This window comes from Pipistrellus kuhlii, unplaced genomic scaffold (genome assembly GCF_014108245.1).
Source record: "Pipistrellus kuhlii isolate mPipKuh1 unplaced genomic scaffold, mPipKuh1.p scaffold_m20_p_6, whole genome shotgun sequence".
NCBI lineage: Eukaryota > Metazoa > Chordata > Mammalia > Chiroptera > Vespertilionidae > Pipistrellus > Pipistrellus kuhlii.
The window spans coordinates 63,562,597-63,579,518 of NW_023425562.1; the positions used below are offsets into that span (position 1 = coordinate 63,562,597).

At 38.6% G+C, this 16,922-nt stretch overlaps 1 pseudogene; it reads left to right on the top strand.

Moving 5' to 3' along the window:
• The first annotated feature begins 9,860 nt into the window (after positions 1-9,860).
• LOC118708443 lies at positions 9,861-16,470 on the top strand (annotated as a pseudogene).
• The last annotated feature ends 452 nt before the right edge of the window (positions 16,471-16,922 follow it).

The window sequence follows — 16,922 nt, forward strand, 5'->3', positions numbered from 1 at the left end:
AACCTATTTGAAGATATAATGTCAGAAAATTTCCCTGATGTGGGGAAGAAAAATGTCACATAAGCACAGAGAGTCCCAAACAGGATGAATGCAAAAAGACCCATACAAAGACACATCACAATTATGATGGCAAATGTTCAGAACAAAGAGAGAATCTTAATGGTTGCAAGAGAAACACAGAAAGTTAGATACAAGAGATCTCCCATTAGATTATCAAATGATTTCTCAACAGAAACACGTCAGAAAGAATGGAAGGAAACTTATAAGGTAATGCAAAGCAAGGGACTGAATCCAATAATACTCTATCTAGCAAGGCTGTCATTCAAAATTGAATGGGAAATAAGGAGCTTCACAGATAAAACAAAACAAAACAAAACAAATTAGGCTAAGGGGTTTTATCACCACAAAGCCAGCAATACAAGAAATGCTAAAAAAAAAAAAAAAAAAGAAAAAAAAAGGTTAGAAGGAACCCAGGTAAAAATTAAAAATGAATACAAACAAGTACCTATCAAATGATAACTTTAAACATAAACAGACTAAAGGATCCAATCAAAAGACATTGAGTGGCTGAATGGAAAAAAAAAAATGACCCCATATATATGCTGTCTACAAGAGACCCACCTCAGAACAAGGGAATTACACAGAATGAAAGTGAAGGGATGGAAAAATATCTTTCAGGAAAATGGAAATGAAAACAAAAAACATCTGAGATAGCAATACTTATATCTGACAAAATAGACCTCAAAGTGAAAGTCATAACAAGAGATAAGGAAGGCCATTTCATAATACTAAAGGAATCAATACAACAAGAGGATATAATCCTGATAAATATATATGCACCCAATGCAGGAGCACCCAAATAGATTAAAAAAAAAAAACAAAAAAACAAAAAAACAAACCCTTCCTGGAAGATATCAAGGGGGAGATGAACAACAATATAATCATAGTAGAGTGGACTTTAATTAATCACAGGCATCACTGGATAAATCCTCTAGAGAAAAATCAGCAAATAAACAGCAATCCTAAATGATTCACTATAGCAGATGTACTTAACTGACATCTTCAGAACATTTCACCCCAAAGCCACAGAATATACATTCTTCTCAAGTACACATTTCTATACATCAATAGTGAACTTACAGAAAGAAAGACTAACAAAGCAATCCCATTTACCATTGCACCAATAAAATTAATATACCTAGGGAATAACCTTTAATAAGAAGGTAAAAGAACTATACATGGAAAACTACAGGACACTAAAAAAAAAAAAAAAAAAAAAAAAAAAAGAGAGAGAGAGAGAAAGAGATAGAGGAAGACATAAACAGATGGAAGAACATACCATGTTCATGGATTGGTAGAATCAATATCATTAAAATGTCCATTCTACCCAAAGCAATCTATAGATTTGGTGCACTCCCCATTAAAATACCAATGGCATATTTCACAGACCTAGAAAGAACTCTCCAAAAAATTCATCTGGAATAATAAAAGATCTCGAATATCTGCAGCAATCCTGAAAAAGAAAAACAAAGTAGGTGAGATCTCAATACCAGATATCAAGCTGTATTACAAAGCCACTGTTCTCAAAACAGCCTGGTACTGGCACAAGAACAGACATATAGATCAATGGAATAGAATAAAGAACCCAGAAATAGACGCAAACCACTATACTAAATTAATATTTGACAAAGGAGGTATGAACATACAATGGAGTTAAGACAGTCTCTTCAATAAATGGTGTTGGGGAAATTGGACAGATACATGCAAAAAAATGAAACTAGATCACCAACTTACACCATACACAAAAATAAAATCAAAGCAGATAAAGGGCTTAAATGTAAGACAGGAAACCATAAAAATACTAGAAGAATCCACAGGTAGCAAAACCTCAGATATATACCAAAGCAATATCTTCACAGATATTGCTCCTAGGGCAATGGAAACTAAAGAGAAAATAAACAAATGGGACTACATCAAAATCAAAAGCTTTTGCACAGCAAAAGAAACCATCAACAAAACAACAAGAAAGCCCACTGCAGGGAAGAACATATTTGGAAATGATATCACTGATAAGGGTTTAATCTCCAACATTTACAGGGGACTAGTACAACTTAACAAAAGGAAAATAAACAACCAAACAAAAAATGGGCAATGGACCTAAATAGATGCTTTTCGAAAGAAAACAGAAGGAAGCCAAGAGACATATGAAAACATACTCAAAGTCACTAATTATGTGAGAGATGCAAATAAAAATGACAATGAGGTATGATCACACACCTGTTAGAATGGCTATCATCAACAAATTAATAAAGGACAAGTGCTGGCAAGATGCGGAGAAAAAGGAACTCTGGTGCACTGCTAGTGGGAATGCAGACTGGTGCAGCCACTGTGGACAACAGTATGGAGTTTTCTCAGAAAACCAGAAATGGAACTCCCATTTGACCCAGTGATCCCACTTCTAGGAATATATCCCAAGAAACTAGAAATACCAATCAGAAAGGATATATGCACCCCTATGTTCATAGCAGCACAATTCACCATAGCTAAGATTTGGAAAGAGCCTAAGTGCCCATCAGCAGATGAGTGGATTAAAAACCTGTGGTACATGTACACAATGGAATACTATACTGCAATAAAAAAGAAGGAATTCTTACCATTTGCAACAGCATGGATGGAACTAGAGAGCATTATGCTAAGTGAAATAACCCAGTCTGAGAAAGATAAATATCACATCATCTCAGTCATTTATGTAATATAATGAACAACATAAACTGATCCAGAGACAGAGAAGCATCGATCAGACCATCAAACTTCAGAGGGATGGTAGCAGAGGGTGGGAGTAAGGGGGAGAGATCAACCAAAGGACTTGTATGCATGCATATAAGCCTAACCAATTGACACAGACAACAGGGAGGTGAGGGCATGAGTGGGGGTGTGTGTGGAGGGCAATGGAGGGGGGTAAGTACACATATGTAATATCTTAATAAAGAAATTTTTAAAAAAGAGAATTATCCTCTCTCTCTCTCTCTCTCTTCTCTCTCTCTCTCTCTCTCTCTCTCTCTCTCTCTCTCTCTCTCCAGTCAGGCAGGTGTTAGGGAACATACATTTTGGAATTACTGAGTAATTTCCTTTAGGAACTTACAGTCTTACAGAAAAGTTGGTATGGGCAAAACTGCATAGAACATTAGGCAGAAAACTGGAGACCCTGTGCTCTAAAGATTAAGATGGTAAAGATAATTTTTCTGCATGAGTCATCAGAGAAAGTTTCTTTTCAGAGGTTATAATTAAATTGTGAATATGAATGAGAGTATGTGTTAATTTGGTTTTATATATCTGGAGTCAAGTGCAATATAGCCTATTTGGGAGATAAAAGAAGGGAGGGAAATCAATAAAGTTTAGATATAGTAATAAGAATGTTTGCACAGTGCATAACATATCCCAATGGGAAGCCCTGAGAAGCAGTGTTGATCAAGCAGCTTAGACCAATTCTCTCTGAAGGATAAGGAAATTATGTTTTGGGTTTTTATTTTTTTTAAATTGATTTCAGAGAGGAAGGGAGACAGAGATAAAAATATCAATGATGTGAGAGAATCATTGATTTGCTGCCTCCTGCAACTTCAGCATATGCCCATGACTGGGAAATCAAACAACAACCTCCTGTTTCATATGCCTATGCTCAATCATGGAGCCTCTAGGCAGGAAACTGTGGTTTTTGTATGCCATTCCTGACATTCATACATTAAAGTAGCTTCAGAAGGAGATATTAATTCTTTGAAACTTTTTGCCTGCCTGTGCTTGGCAAGAGAAAGCCCTCAGGTAAAGAGAGGTAAGTGCTAATAGTTGGAAGATGAGCCACTGAGCATAAAATGGCAAGGTTTATGAGGTGGATCTCCATAGTATGTGTGATTGTGCAATGTATGTATGTGAGTGTGCACATTGAAATAACAATATACAGATGGAAAGACCTTTCAAGCTGAGAGAAAAACAGTTTACCAGGAGCAAAGTATGCATGAAAGAATATGAGAGAAATTAGGTGATGAGGACACCTTAAAAGAACATTTCCAACTAGTAAAATTTGTCTAACAGTTTCCTGTTTCTACAATGAGATTAAGATTTACAGATCTCCTGGCAGTACTGGCAAAATGCTGGCAATTCCTGCTTAAAATGAAACAATGAAGCTAGAACTGGTAAGCCACATTTCCCATCCATACTCTCCATTCTATCTAATAAAGAGGTAATAGGCAAATTGACTGTCACATCATCATAAAGATGGTGGTGCCCATAGCCACAAGGTGGCAACACCCAGTCCCCTCAGCCCCGCTGGAGTCCCCCAGTCCTTTCAGCCTCTCCAGAGAGAGCAGGGGTGGAAGGCATGGGTTCAGCCAGAACCACCCTCAGGCAAGTCTAGCTGAGCCTTGTGCCTGCTGCTGGAATCCCATAGTCCTTTCAGCCCAGTCAGGGGACACAGCCAGGCACACAGTGTGTCCAGATCTGCCCTCAGTCCTCGAGCCACCCAGGGCTGGTCTGAGGTGCAGGCAAGTCTCAAATGGTGGCTGCCCAGCTGACACCCAATGTGCAGGCAAGCCTTGGATGGTGGTTGTTTAGCTTCCCAGGGCTGCCTGAAGCTCAGGTAACCAGGGTCATTCCAGGCTTGCACTGCCAGCAGTGGCAGCAGCAGAGGTATGATAGGGGCATCACCTTCCCCGGATTAACAGGTCTACTCCTGCCCCTGAAGGCTCTTGGACTGTGAGAGGGAATGGGCTTGGTTGAGGGAGCCCCTCTCCAGTGCATGAATTTTCATGCATCAGGCCTTTAGTCCTGTACAGAATTCTGGCTGTGAAAGGGACAAGAGAAAATGTCCAGTTTACTGGCTGGCTGTCATTTTGCTTCTCTCTTGAACTCATCTGAAAAAGTTAGAATACAGTGGGTAAAGAAGGCAATCTGATTATGTCCAATTACATATAGATTCCTAATGCCCTCTGTTACTCACACCTTTTTTTCACTTAAGCCACATTTGCTATGTGATAGCAATTAGAAAGTGTTACTCTTCTAAAACATTAAATCCATATTACAAGCCTTTTACTATCTGAAGAATACTTAGTTTAACTTACTCAAATAAGTTCTGCAATTAAACTCTTTTGTATTTATGTGTGTGCTTTCAAAAGATCTTCAAAACCAGATTGTCCATGTATGACAGCCCTAATTTGTAATCCACTGATGGAAATAGACTGAAAGTATTCAAATCCCCTTACAGTGCTTTTATAGTAAGCTTTTGGTTTAGAAAAACCCATCTTATCTAATAAAAGAGTAATTTGCAAATTGACCATACCTCTGCTATACCCACCAGCCATTCCCACCAGCTACACACACCAGCCAATTAGAGCAAGTATGCAAATTAACCCCAACTAAGATGGCTGCAGCCACAGAGAGCAGGAGGGAGGCTTGGGTTTTCCAGGCAATGGAAGAAGCCAAGTTTTCCACCTGCCCTATCCACCTAGGCATCCACTCAATTCTACAAAGTTTCAATTATAGAAGGTAAACAAATCCAAATAGAAATGGTGGCAGCTACAAAGCAAGCAGAAAACTTGGCTCCACTCCAAGATACAAAATTTCAATTGTAGAAGATAAATAAATTCCAGATACCAGGGCCTCCACTTGGGTTGCAAGGGGGTGTAGCTGGCCTGCAAACCACCACAGGCCCCTCGCCCAGGCTTCCCAATACCCCAAGGGAACCCCCACCCTGATTCTGGACACCCTTCAAGGCAAACCAGCTGGCCCCCACTAGTGTAGCAGGCATCTATCCTATATAATAAGAGTAATATGCAGTTTGGCCATCACTCCAACACACAAAATGGCTGCCTCCATGTGGTCAAAGATCCTACTCTCATGTGGACACAAGATGGCCACAACAAGATGGTCAGCAGGGGAGAGCAGTTGGGGGTGACCAACCCTGCAGGGGAGGGCAGTTAGGGGTGACCAGGCCAGCAGAGGAGGGAAGTTGGGAGTAAACAGGCTGGCAGGGGACCAGTTAGACATCAGTCAGACTGGCATGGGAGTGGTTAGGGGGTGATCAGGCTGGCAGGCAGAAGCAGTTAGGGGGCAATCAGGAAGGCAGGCAGGCAAGCAGTTGGGAGCCAGCAGTCCTGGATTGTGAGAGGGATGTCCGACTGCCCATTTAGGCCCTATTCTAATGGGATCGGGTCTAAATGGGCAGTCATACATCCCTGGAGGGGTCCTAGATTGGAGAGATGCAGGCTGGGCTGAGGGACCCCCCCCCCCCCATGCACAAATTTTGTGCATTGGGCCTCTAGTCTATATATATATAAAAGCCTAAGCAACCATTATGATTGGATGAATTGTTGACCGGCCAACTGACTGGTAGTTATGATGCACACTGACCACCAGGGGCAGATGTTCAATGCAGGAGCTGCCCCCTGGTGGTCAGTGTGCTCCCACGGCTAACCTCCCAGGGCTGGCCAACCTCTCATAGTTCCTCCCCTTAGCCAACTGGCCTCCATCAGGACTTTGTGAGATGGCTTCAATGAGCCCCAATTGCCCAGCAGGCCAAGGGACCCCACCCTTGCACTAATTCATGCACTGGGCTTCTAGTAATGTGTATAGCAATTAGGCAGTTCTTTGCAAGGATTAGAAATCAGGATGACAGAGGGGACTACTGATGCAGTGACTTAGAAGAGTGTCCAGTGGAAGGAAGCCTGTGGTAACAGGAGCACAGCAACTAGCATTTTTAAAAATTCCATCATCTTCTATAAATAATAGTGTGTTTTTTGTGTGTGATTTTTTAAATTATCCTCAAGATGATAGCATGATAGACTTAAAGCTGATTCTTGGATTGAACCAAGATTTTTATCTCTCTACATGCAACATTTGTTTTATTCATGTTCTTCTGAGACATCTCATCATTGACATTGTCATTTCTCATAGGAATCTGCAATTCACCTTCAATGGGCAGCTGATTGGTTTTCCTAAAAAAATAAATCTAACCATGGTACAGCCATCTTCCACTTCAAGCCTCTTGGTGCCCCTCTTTTAGCAAAGTTATTTATATTATATTTTAACAAAAATATTCGTCTTAAAATATTTTTAAATATAAAGCAGAATGTGTGATATATCAAACACAGGAACTTTTTAATATAATATACTTATTGAATTTTATTTATTTTCAGAGTTGTTTTTATTTACTTATTTTCTCTTTATTTTATTTTATTATTATATTTCCATCATCATTTGTCCCCCATCATTTGTCTCTCTTCCATCTCCACCCACCCTTCTCCTCACAGTTACTACATTGTTGTATACTTATTGACTTTTATAAATTATACATTATTTTGGGATAATTTTTCTGCTTTAAAATTTTGGAAGTATATTCTTTTTAAAAAAATGATTGTAATATTAGTCAGGATAGGTTTGTTCACCTACAGTAACAAACAAACCCTTATATCTTAGAGGCTTAATACAAAAGTTGATCTCTGGCCCTACCCAGTTTGGCTCAGTAGACAGAGTTGTCAGACTGCAGACTGAAGGGTCCTGGGTTCAATTCCAGTCAAGGGCACATAGCCAGGTTGTGGGCTCAATCCCCAGTAGAGGGTGTGCAGTAGGAAGCCGATCAATGATTTTCTTTCATCATTGATGTTTCTATCTCTTTTTCCCTCTCCCTTCTTCTCTGAAATCAATATATATACTATATATATATATATATATATATATATATATATATATATGTTGATCTTTGACTCATACAAAGTTCTCTGCATTTTTCAAGCGCTGATGAAGGATTTCAGAATACTGGCTGACACACCACCTACACATGTGGCCCTCGAGAGCTACTGTGGAGAGATTTGGAAAATGCACTAAAGCTATTTTCTGTCTCAGCCCTGAAGTGATTCATATCCCAGACTATTGGCTAGAATAAGTCCCTTCATCTATAGTAAAGGAGCTAGGAAGTGTTGCTTTAGGTGTTTCCAGAAAGGCAAGAACAAGATATAAAATATTTTTCAGTAGGAATTTCTGTTACAGATTATGGTGGTAGATGATAAATTAATTTCTTAGTGCAATGCAATAGCAAAAGAAAAATATAACAACCTATGTGAGCACCCTACTTAATCTGGAAAATTTATCAGTGCATAAATGACAAAGTATGAAAAATGCATTCTTATTAAACCCAAACATCATAGCTTGGAATATATAGTTCTTCAGGTCTGACCTTGCCAGGATTATCTAGAGACATCCCCTGATATGAATCTTACTTCTTAGCTTATATCATTGGAATTCATGATCACATACCCTGTGCCAGGTATTCCCTATGCTTTGTTCTATTTTCCCTTTAAGTCTCCTATTAAGCATTACCCATTCTGTGATACTCACAGAAACAGCCAGTGCACTCATATCCCTCCATTAACATTTATCCCACTATGGACTATTATTTGTAGACATTCTTGATTTCTCAACAGAGCATTGGTTTTTTTGAGGGAAGTGTCCAAGTGTTTTTCATCCCTATAATCCCCAAATCCACTAGATTTCAATATTTAGTTCTTAATAAGTATTGAAGGAAAGTTTGGTTCTATTAACCAAGACTGTCCTTACTTATACTTTAATAAAATTTTTGAAAGGGTCTCAAAGAATGGCTTAACTTTAGTAAATACTCTGTCCTTTGGCTTAAGTAACTTTGAAAAGCTACCATTCTATCAGCTCTATCTTAGTTCCTCCCTAATGCCATTATGATCCTTGTGACTGTTCCAGCTCCATGTCCACCTAGCACATAGCCCTGTCCCAACTTGCTCTGCACTGTGGGGCTTGTGCTGATCCTACAATGTTCCAGTAAAAATGTTAATGGGGTCCTTATTTTTCAAAATGTTGTCCGGAGCTATGGTGAATTTGTTTTATGACCTAATGGCATGATTCAGCAGCATTTCTTAAACTTATTGGCTGCACAGTGAGAAATCAAATAATATGAGCAGAGGGACCACATTTGTTTCCTTCCAAGAGTCTCTGCAGATGTGTAGGAGAGCAAGGAAAGACTCAAAGCAAAGAGGACAATTCTCTTGAGAAATATTCACAGAACTCAATTCACTGAATTGCATACCAACTCTTTACAAAGTTATACCTTGGATAAAGCAAGATTGTTCCTTCTGGACTCACAATCAGAGTATGTGCTGGTGACACAAAGGAGTGAACAGACCAGTATACCAAAGGAAGCTATAGGACAAACTCTCCTCCAAGAGAGACACCAATACCGAGGTGTGAGCATGCAAAGGGGAAAAAAAATTACTGACTCACCCTCTCATGTTCTATAATAGCTACTGATGAGTTGGTTTTTAAGTGAACCCTAACTTAAAAAAAATAGTCAAGTACTGAGCAAGACACAATTCGTGATTCTTGGCATGGTTTGTATTATTGACTCCCTGGGTCTGGGATAGTATTAAAAAGGAAAGTATCTATAAACAGAATGAATAATGTGTAATAATATAGTCTATGTTTATTTTTACATCAGATATTTGGAATGTTGGCACTAGTAAGAAACTAATTTAATTTTGATTTCCTTTTGAACCCGTGATGTTGTAACCCTTCCAACCCCCACCTTCACCCCCGCCAAATGAGCCATATTCTGAGTCATGAAAATTAGCTGGTGCCATAGTTATACCAAGGTTGTGTTTTTAAATACATCTCTCTTAATTAACAGAATCTTTGAAGTTTGCCTGCAATTTTCAATTTATTTTATGGAAAGGTGAATAATAATAATAATAATAATAATAATAATAATAAATGTACCCATTTGAAATTGACCACCTAATCTACTTCCAAAAATGTTTAACTTTGGATTGATTTTCACTTCTCAACCAATTATGGAGGTGGGCAGATATTATTATACCCATTTTGCAGATGAGGACATTGAAACTGGGATTTTGGAGCCTTGCCCAAGTAGGTAAAAATGACTCCCACACCAAGTCTCTGAAGATGCCTCCAATCACCAGTAACCATAATGGTTCAGTTCCTATAACACAGGCTTTCTCAAGTTGTGTACTATTGATACGGGGCCAGATAATTCTTAGTTGTGAGACCTGTTTGGTGCCTTGTAGGATGTTTAGCATCATTCCTGGCCTCTACCCCTTGGTGCCAATTTCAGCCCCTCTCCCCTGCCTTGTGATAAGCAAAAAAATATCCCCCTGGAAGACAAAGCCACCTGTGGTTGAGAACTATTATAGTAAGAGAATTAGGCTTCATGACAAAGTGATTCTTCTGTTTATGTGGTTTGCTTTCTCCTGGCTTTGTGCTACAGTGACCTTCATTCTTTGAATCATTGTAAAAGGCTATGTTGAATTGGCCTTTCACTGTGACCTGATGGCATGATCAAGTAGCAGTTTTCAGCTATGGACCTCACAGTCAGAATGCAAGCTACCTGAGGGCAGGGACCACATCTGTTTCCTTCAATATGTTGTTTTGTTTTGTTTTTTCCCCAGTAAGTAGAAAATAGACCACTGGTGTCACCATGGACTAAACAAGTTATACACTTTACATTCATTCTATGACATGTATTAAGGTTAAGATGTTGTTTGATAAAACTTTTGTTTCACTGTGTATGTGTGTGTGTTTTAGTAGTTCAAAAGCAAAACATACTTTTTCCATTCTCCCTGTAGGTCAGAAACATTTTAAAAACACTGCCATACTATCTGGTATTTATCTTCTAGTGGCTAGAAAATGTTTGCTTGCCATTTTCAAATTAACTCATTTTCTAAAATTAGAAGTTTATTCTTCCACTAGGCCAGCCTATTTATCACTTTGTCCATCTGGTATACCTGTGCTGATATGGAATCTGGGGAAAGTTGAGAAAAAACCTTTAAAAGTGGATGCCAGGGATACTTACTAGTGCAGAAACTGGAAAGACTAATGTTGAACACACACCCATTTGGACTTTCCACTGGGGGGTTCTAGGTTTCCAGCCTTCTGAACTTTTACTGATGTGACATGTTTTGAAAGATACATTTCCCTTATATCCCAGGCTCCAGTCTTATATCTTAAAGAAAAACAATGATCAGTGATCCTATGACTAGAATTTAATAGGGAGTGAAATGGTAAAGGAGAAACATGATTTGTAGAGTTCCAACTTCAGCAAAACAGAGTGTGGAAGGATGGGTTTTGGGCTGAATGATAATCACTTAATAACCAAAATAATTTCATATACATTCTTCTAGAGTACATGGATCTTTTCTTTTTATTCTGTTAACATCTTACCTTTTTCTATTATTTTGGAAATCTTTCTATATCAACATACCCAACTACTTCCTTTCTTCAACTATTGAATAACATTCCACCATACAGTTTAACAATCTAAAAATAAACAGTTAGCAGTAGCTGCTACTGCTTCTTGCTCTTCTCCTTCATCTTCTTTCCTTCTTCTTTCTTCTCCTCTTCCTCCTTCTTCACTTCTTTTTTTTTTTTAATATATTTTATTGATTTTGTACAGAGAGGAAGGGAGCGAGATAGAGAGTTAGAAACATCGATGAAAGAGAGTCATTGATCAGCTGCCTCTTGCACACCCCCTACTGGGGATATGCCCGCAACCAAGGTACATGCCCTTGACCGGAATCGAACCCGGGACCCTTCAGTCCCCAAGCCGACGCTCTATCCATTGAGCCAAACCGGTGCCGGCCTTCTTCACTTCTTTACTGTCTCTAACCATTATCATGTTTTGTATTTATGGAAGTATATCTAAAAGTTTTTAGAGAATTTTTTGTGGGAATAAGTGAAACCTGTTTTAATTTTCATAGATGTTGCTAAATTACCTTTCAAGAACATAACAATTCATTTTATACTTCATATTGGAATACATATTTTTGCAATAGACAATCAACATTGTATAATAAATATCTTCACATTTTTTTTGCATACAATTTCACATTTTTAAGGTAGGAAATCATATCTTGTTCATTTATTTTGCATCTTTCAATTATGCATAAGATTGAAAATCATTTCATTTATTATAAAATCTCTATATTTCTTTTCCATTTTAAGCCTTCTCTTCACTTTTTTTGGGGGGGTATTTTTCATATTGCTTAATAAAAACTCCTTACACATTGAGGGCATTAGTTCTCTGTAACATGCATTACAAATATTTTTACTGTTTATTAACTCTCTTGTGACTTAGTTCTTTAGATTTTGAAATATTAATTAGAAAATTATATAAATTTTCCACTACAAATTATATTACCAGTTACCAATGATCTCTTTCTAGAACCTTATTTTTAATTACATTCGAGTTGTATGCAAATTGATTGGAATAAAGAGAAAGAGAAACACATTTATTTTTAAAAAGACAAACCAGTTTTACTGGTGCTTTTTATTAAACATTCCAATACTTTTTTTGCTGATCTCAAATGATTTCTTGACACATATTCAATTCGCATGTGCCTTATTTGCATAATTTCTAGACTTTATCATTTTCTATTTATCAAAACATATTATTTCCAGGATGTCATTTTAAAAATAAAGAGTTGGCTATTCCTTTCACAATTATTTAAATTTGTTCACTCCAATTTGAATCCACAAATGGAAGTTGATAAGGTGCTGGGGAGAGTTTTTCTGAAGGTCTTATTCCAAGCAATCTTTTGAAAATTTAACTATTATAGAAAGTTACTGATTTTTCTTTGAAGTCTTTCACTTCTTTGTAGTTTTCTCATTATGTATAACGCAAGGGTGTGCAAAATATGTTTACGATTGTAATACAAGGAAATAATATGATAATCAATAAGTAATGATATAAGCATAAATTGTTTTGTGTACCCACACCTGTAAACCCATTTGCCCACCTCTGTATTGTATTTAAACTGGAAGGTTGTTGGGTGGTTTACATCATTGTCATTCAGTTCTTTAATACACAATTTTTAAGATACTACTCTATATGGGCACTATTTTAAATGCTGACCATAAAGCAGTGAACAATTCATATGGATCTTTCACAGTAATATTGGAGTGGGTTGAGATAGACCCCATTTTCAAAATAATAGAATTCAGATGTTATGATGAAAATAACCAGGGCCAGGGGATAGTGAACAACTGAGGAGCAATTGAGAACAATTGACTGTCCGAGCATAAATGGAGTTGCTGTGTTCCTGTTCTTCTGCACTGTCCAGGGCTGAATTGCCACATACCACATCTTGACAGATATTTACTGAAGGAATGAAGCCATCAAAAATGGCCGGAGATTCTGGTCTTGGTCCTGGGAAACACTTTAGTTTATGTTGCCTTTCAAGTTCTATTATGAGGAGCTGTTTAGACAAGTTCTATGGTAGATTTTTACTTTGAGGAGGAAAGAGATTTTCCTTCAGTTTTTATTCATTACTTATTGCAAAAGCGATTTTGCAATGACTGATTTCAACATTTCTCCCTGAGCTTCTAAACCACCCTGGTCCTGAGCAAGCCTGAGCAAGTTTCCAGAAGCAGGGTTTTTCCTTCCAGCCCTACCTCCCAATCTGCCAGAGGAAGCTTTGCATATCCACACCTGTGTGGGGAACAGAATGGAAGTGAGAAGTGAAAACTAGCCCAGAGGACCCAGATGATGTAGATTCTGAATAGTCAAAAGATTTCCTGCAGAGAGATTGCAAAAGCTCACACTGAAGGGAAAAAAAAAAAAAAAAAAAAAAAAAAGTTCACATTTGGATATTGTCTTTGAGGCTGGATTTGCTGTGGATTATACATGAGCCCCATCTTGTGCTTCCTCTAAAATACTTCCACTGTATAATTTCAAACACACTTATGAAAATTCCTTTTTATTGATTAGTTGAGTAACAAACTACACAGCAACAACAACAAAAAAATCAGAATAGATTAAGTGATGACTGACTCAGTCTTTGACCAGTTTCTTCTTTTTCTGTTCTCATGTATTTGTTTTAAAGATTGAATGCTATTGGCTTTTTGTTTTTTGCTCTAGTTTCTTATACTTATTGATCTCTAGTAGCATTATAATCATTAATACTTGATATGAATTTTTCTCTTTGATCTGCTCTACTTGTCAATCAACAGTCTTTTAAACTTTATATTCTTTCTTTCATTTTTGACATGTGCTATTGTTCTCTACTCTGAATGCCTCCCCTGCTGTTCTCAAAAGCTGCTCAGAATCACTAAGAGGGTATATTGCAGTATCAAGTACCATGGCTTCAGGCTCTGCCACAGCTGCCCACTTTCTAAAAGCTCCCTTTATTCTTTGCAACTGCACTATCCAATTCAGACGACAAATATCAGTTCCTTCCCCCTTACCTTTCATGTAAAAAACAAAACTAAACAAAACACAAAAACCTGAAAGTGTAATAAATCCCTCCCTCTGCAGAGTGTACATTAATACACTTTGTAATTGCCTTTCCCTGTTGGTTTTAGTTCTTTGCTCTTTATTCGTTTCTTCAGTACTCCAGCTTCCTCTGCATTATTATTTGCAGCCTTGAAATCCAAGTTGCAAATGCAGAAAACATGCCCACCCATTTAGGACAAACTCGCTCCCATAACGAGGCCAGAGTGTAGCATCTGCTGGGACTGCTCACTAAAAGCACTCATCACTTTATTCATGAGAAAGAAGCAGGTCTTAGATTTAAGACTAATGAGCTATGTGCTTGAGAGAACATGAGGGGGTTGGGGAAAGTGTGCTATATAGTAGTATATATATATATATATATATATATATATATATATATATATATATATTGTATATTGTTCTACCTGCTACTGTACTTACCCACATGGAGAAATATTGAAAGACTCTGCCAACCATTGCCTCTGGGTAGCTCCTACTTGGTGTATAATTCTGTGCTGTTTCTCTACTGCTCTGTTTGCCAATTATAAATAAGAATAGCTATATTAAACTGTATACAATGAACACTTGAGAAGAGTGGCCTTGGGCAGGTAGTTCAAAGCAAATGTAAAGAATACCCCATCTCGAGAGCAGAGTTTTGTGGGTGATGCGCTGCTCTCCCAAACTGCTGGCAGTATTGGAATAAAGGCTCATATGTGACTCAACCATCTCTGCTTAATTGGCTCAAGTAGTGACAGGCAGCACGAACCCATTGATTGTCCAGTTATATATTCTGGCGACCACAAAATGACATAAGCAGGAGACTCCTCTGGGGAAATCAAAGACTCCATCTGGAAAATTTGTACCATCTCAAAGCTCGATGCTCTAATTCAGCGAAAGAGAGAGGAGCAGCACTGAAGAAGGACAAGTAGTGTCTTGGCACAAAGGAGAGCCCAAAGCATAGAGAAGAAGCTAGAGAGTGAACCAGGTATCATTAGTAGAATTTTCCAGTGCTGCACTTGGAGTATTCTGGTTCAGTTTTCTCTTGTTTTATCGAGTATGTATTCCTGTACGTCAGTCAGTAACTTCCCAAATGACTGAGATCCATCTCTACATGGAGATGTTGGGTTGTGGCTGGAATTCTTCCTCACATCAATTTTCAGTCCTCTTTGGGTGCCCCCCTGTTTGTGCTTAGCAAAGTTGTGAATGCCATTTGGTTTCAAGATATGGCTGATCTGGCATTTGAGGTATTAGCCTATTCCCTAATGTTAGCAATATCATTGCTGAAATGCTCTTCAACCTTCTGCTTCAGGCTCTTTTCTTCATTCAGGGCAGTGGTTGGCAAACGGGGGCTCTCGAGCCACATGCGGCTCTTTGGACCCTTGAGTGTGGCTCTTCCACAAAATACCACGGTCTGGGCGAGTCTATTTTGAAGAAGTGGCATTAGCAGATTAAGTTTAAAAAATTTGGCCCTCAAAAGAAATTTCAATCGTTGTACTGTTGATATTTGGCTCTGTTGACTAATGAGTTTGCCGACCACTGACCCAAGGGATGTTTGTGAGTCTTTTCCCATCCACCTTGTTGGTCAGCTGATTAGTCTCCTGCATATGTCCCTTCTCTACTCACTATACTGCTTTGAATATCATTGGTTCAATAAAGGCATTTAAATGCACCAGCAATTGTCAAACACTGAGAAGAATTGGCCTTACTGTTTTGGATTTGGTCTACCTCTGGCCTTCCTCACAGCAATGCAGTCCTCTTACATTATCAGTGGCTGTCTGTTCTCTATCCTCTTTCCTTTATTCATTATTAGCATCAATGAAGTAAAGACCTTTTCCAGTTGCACCTTTTCTCCTTGGTGGTTTTCTCAGCAACAGACTCTTCCTTAAGATGGTCTACCTGAAGTCCGCCCTGAGTAGCTCAACCTGTGTAGAGAAGTTCCCTTTACCACATTCGTCTCCTCCCAAACTGAAGGCTGCTGCAGGCCACTGAGTCACCTGTACCCAGAGGGAGATGAGAGGGGTTGGAAGGAGGTTGTGCAGTTCTTCCCTTGTTCACTACCCCTACCAGGGAAGGCAGGACCCACTCTTCCGGGGGCCCTCTGCATGTTCCCTTCTGCAGAATTGGGAATTTTGTCTCTGGTGCACATAAGGCACAGTCTCCCTGACACCAGTATATGAACTGGGGGGGAAAAGCTTTTTTCATTGGTATATTTAATGTTCCCCCAACTACAGGGAGGGAGCAGTTTTGGACAAATGCCACTGAAGCACAGAATACTCAGAGAACCTGAACTTTTAAACTCTGCAGGTCTGAAATTTACTGTTGGCCATTGTCGGGTCTGTCTGGTGTTTCAAAGGGCATATTAGTGCTGCAAATCGGAACTGAAAGGGTAAACTTATTTAAAAATCCACTAAACCTGTGATTGGTATTTATCTGTCATTTTAAAGAGACAGCATTGGGGGAGAGGGCAGATGTCAAAACACTTGTACAATTTAAAAACGTCACAATTAAACATGAGCTGATTTCTGCCCCCCCCCCCCACACACACACACAGGATCATCCGTCTCTACTAAGTGGAATATGTGAACTATAAGTGCTTTTTACTTCACATAGGTCATTGGGCAAGAAT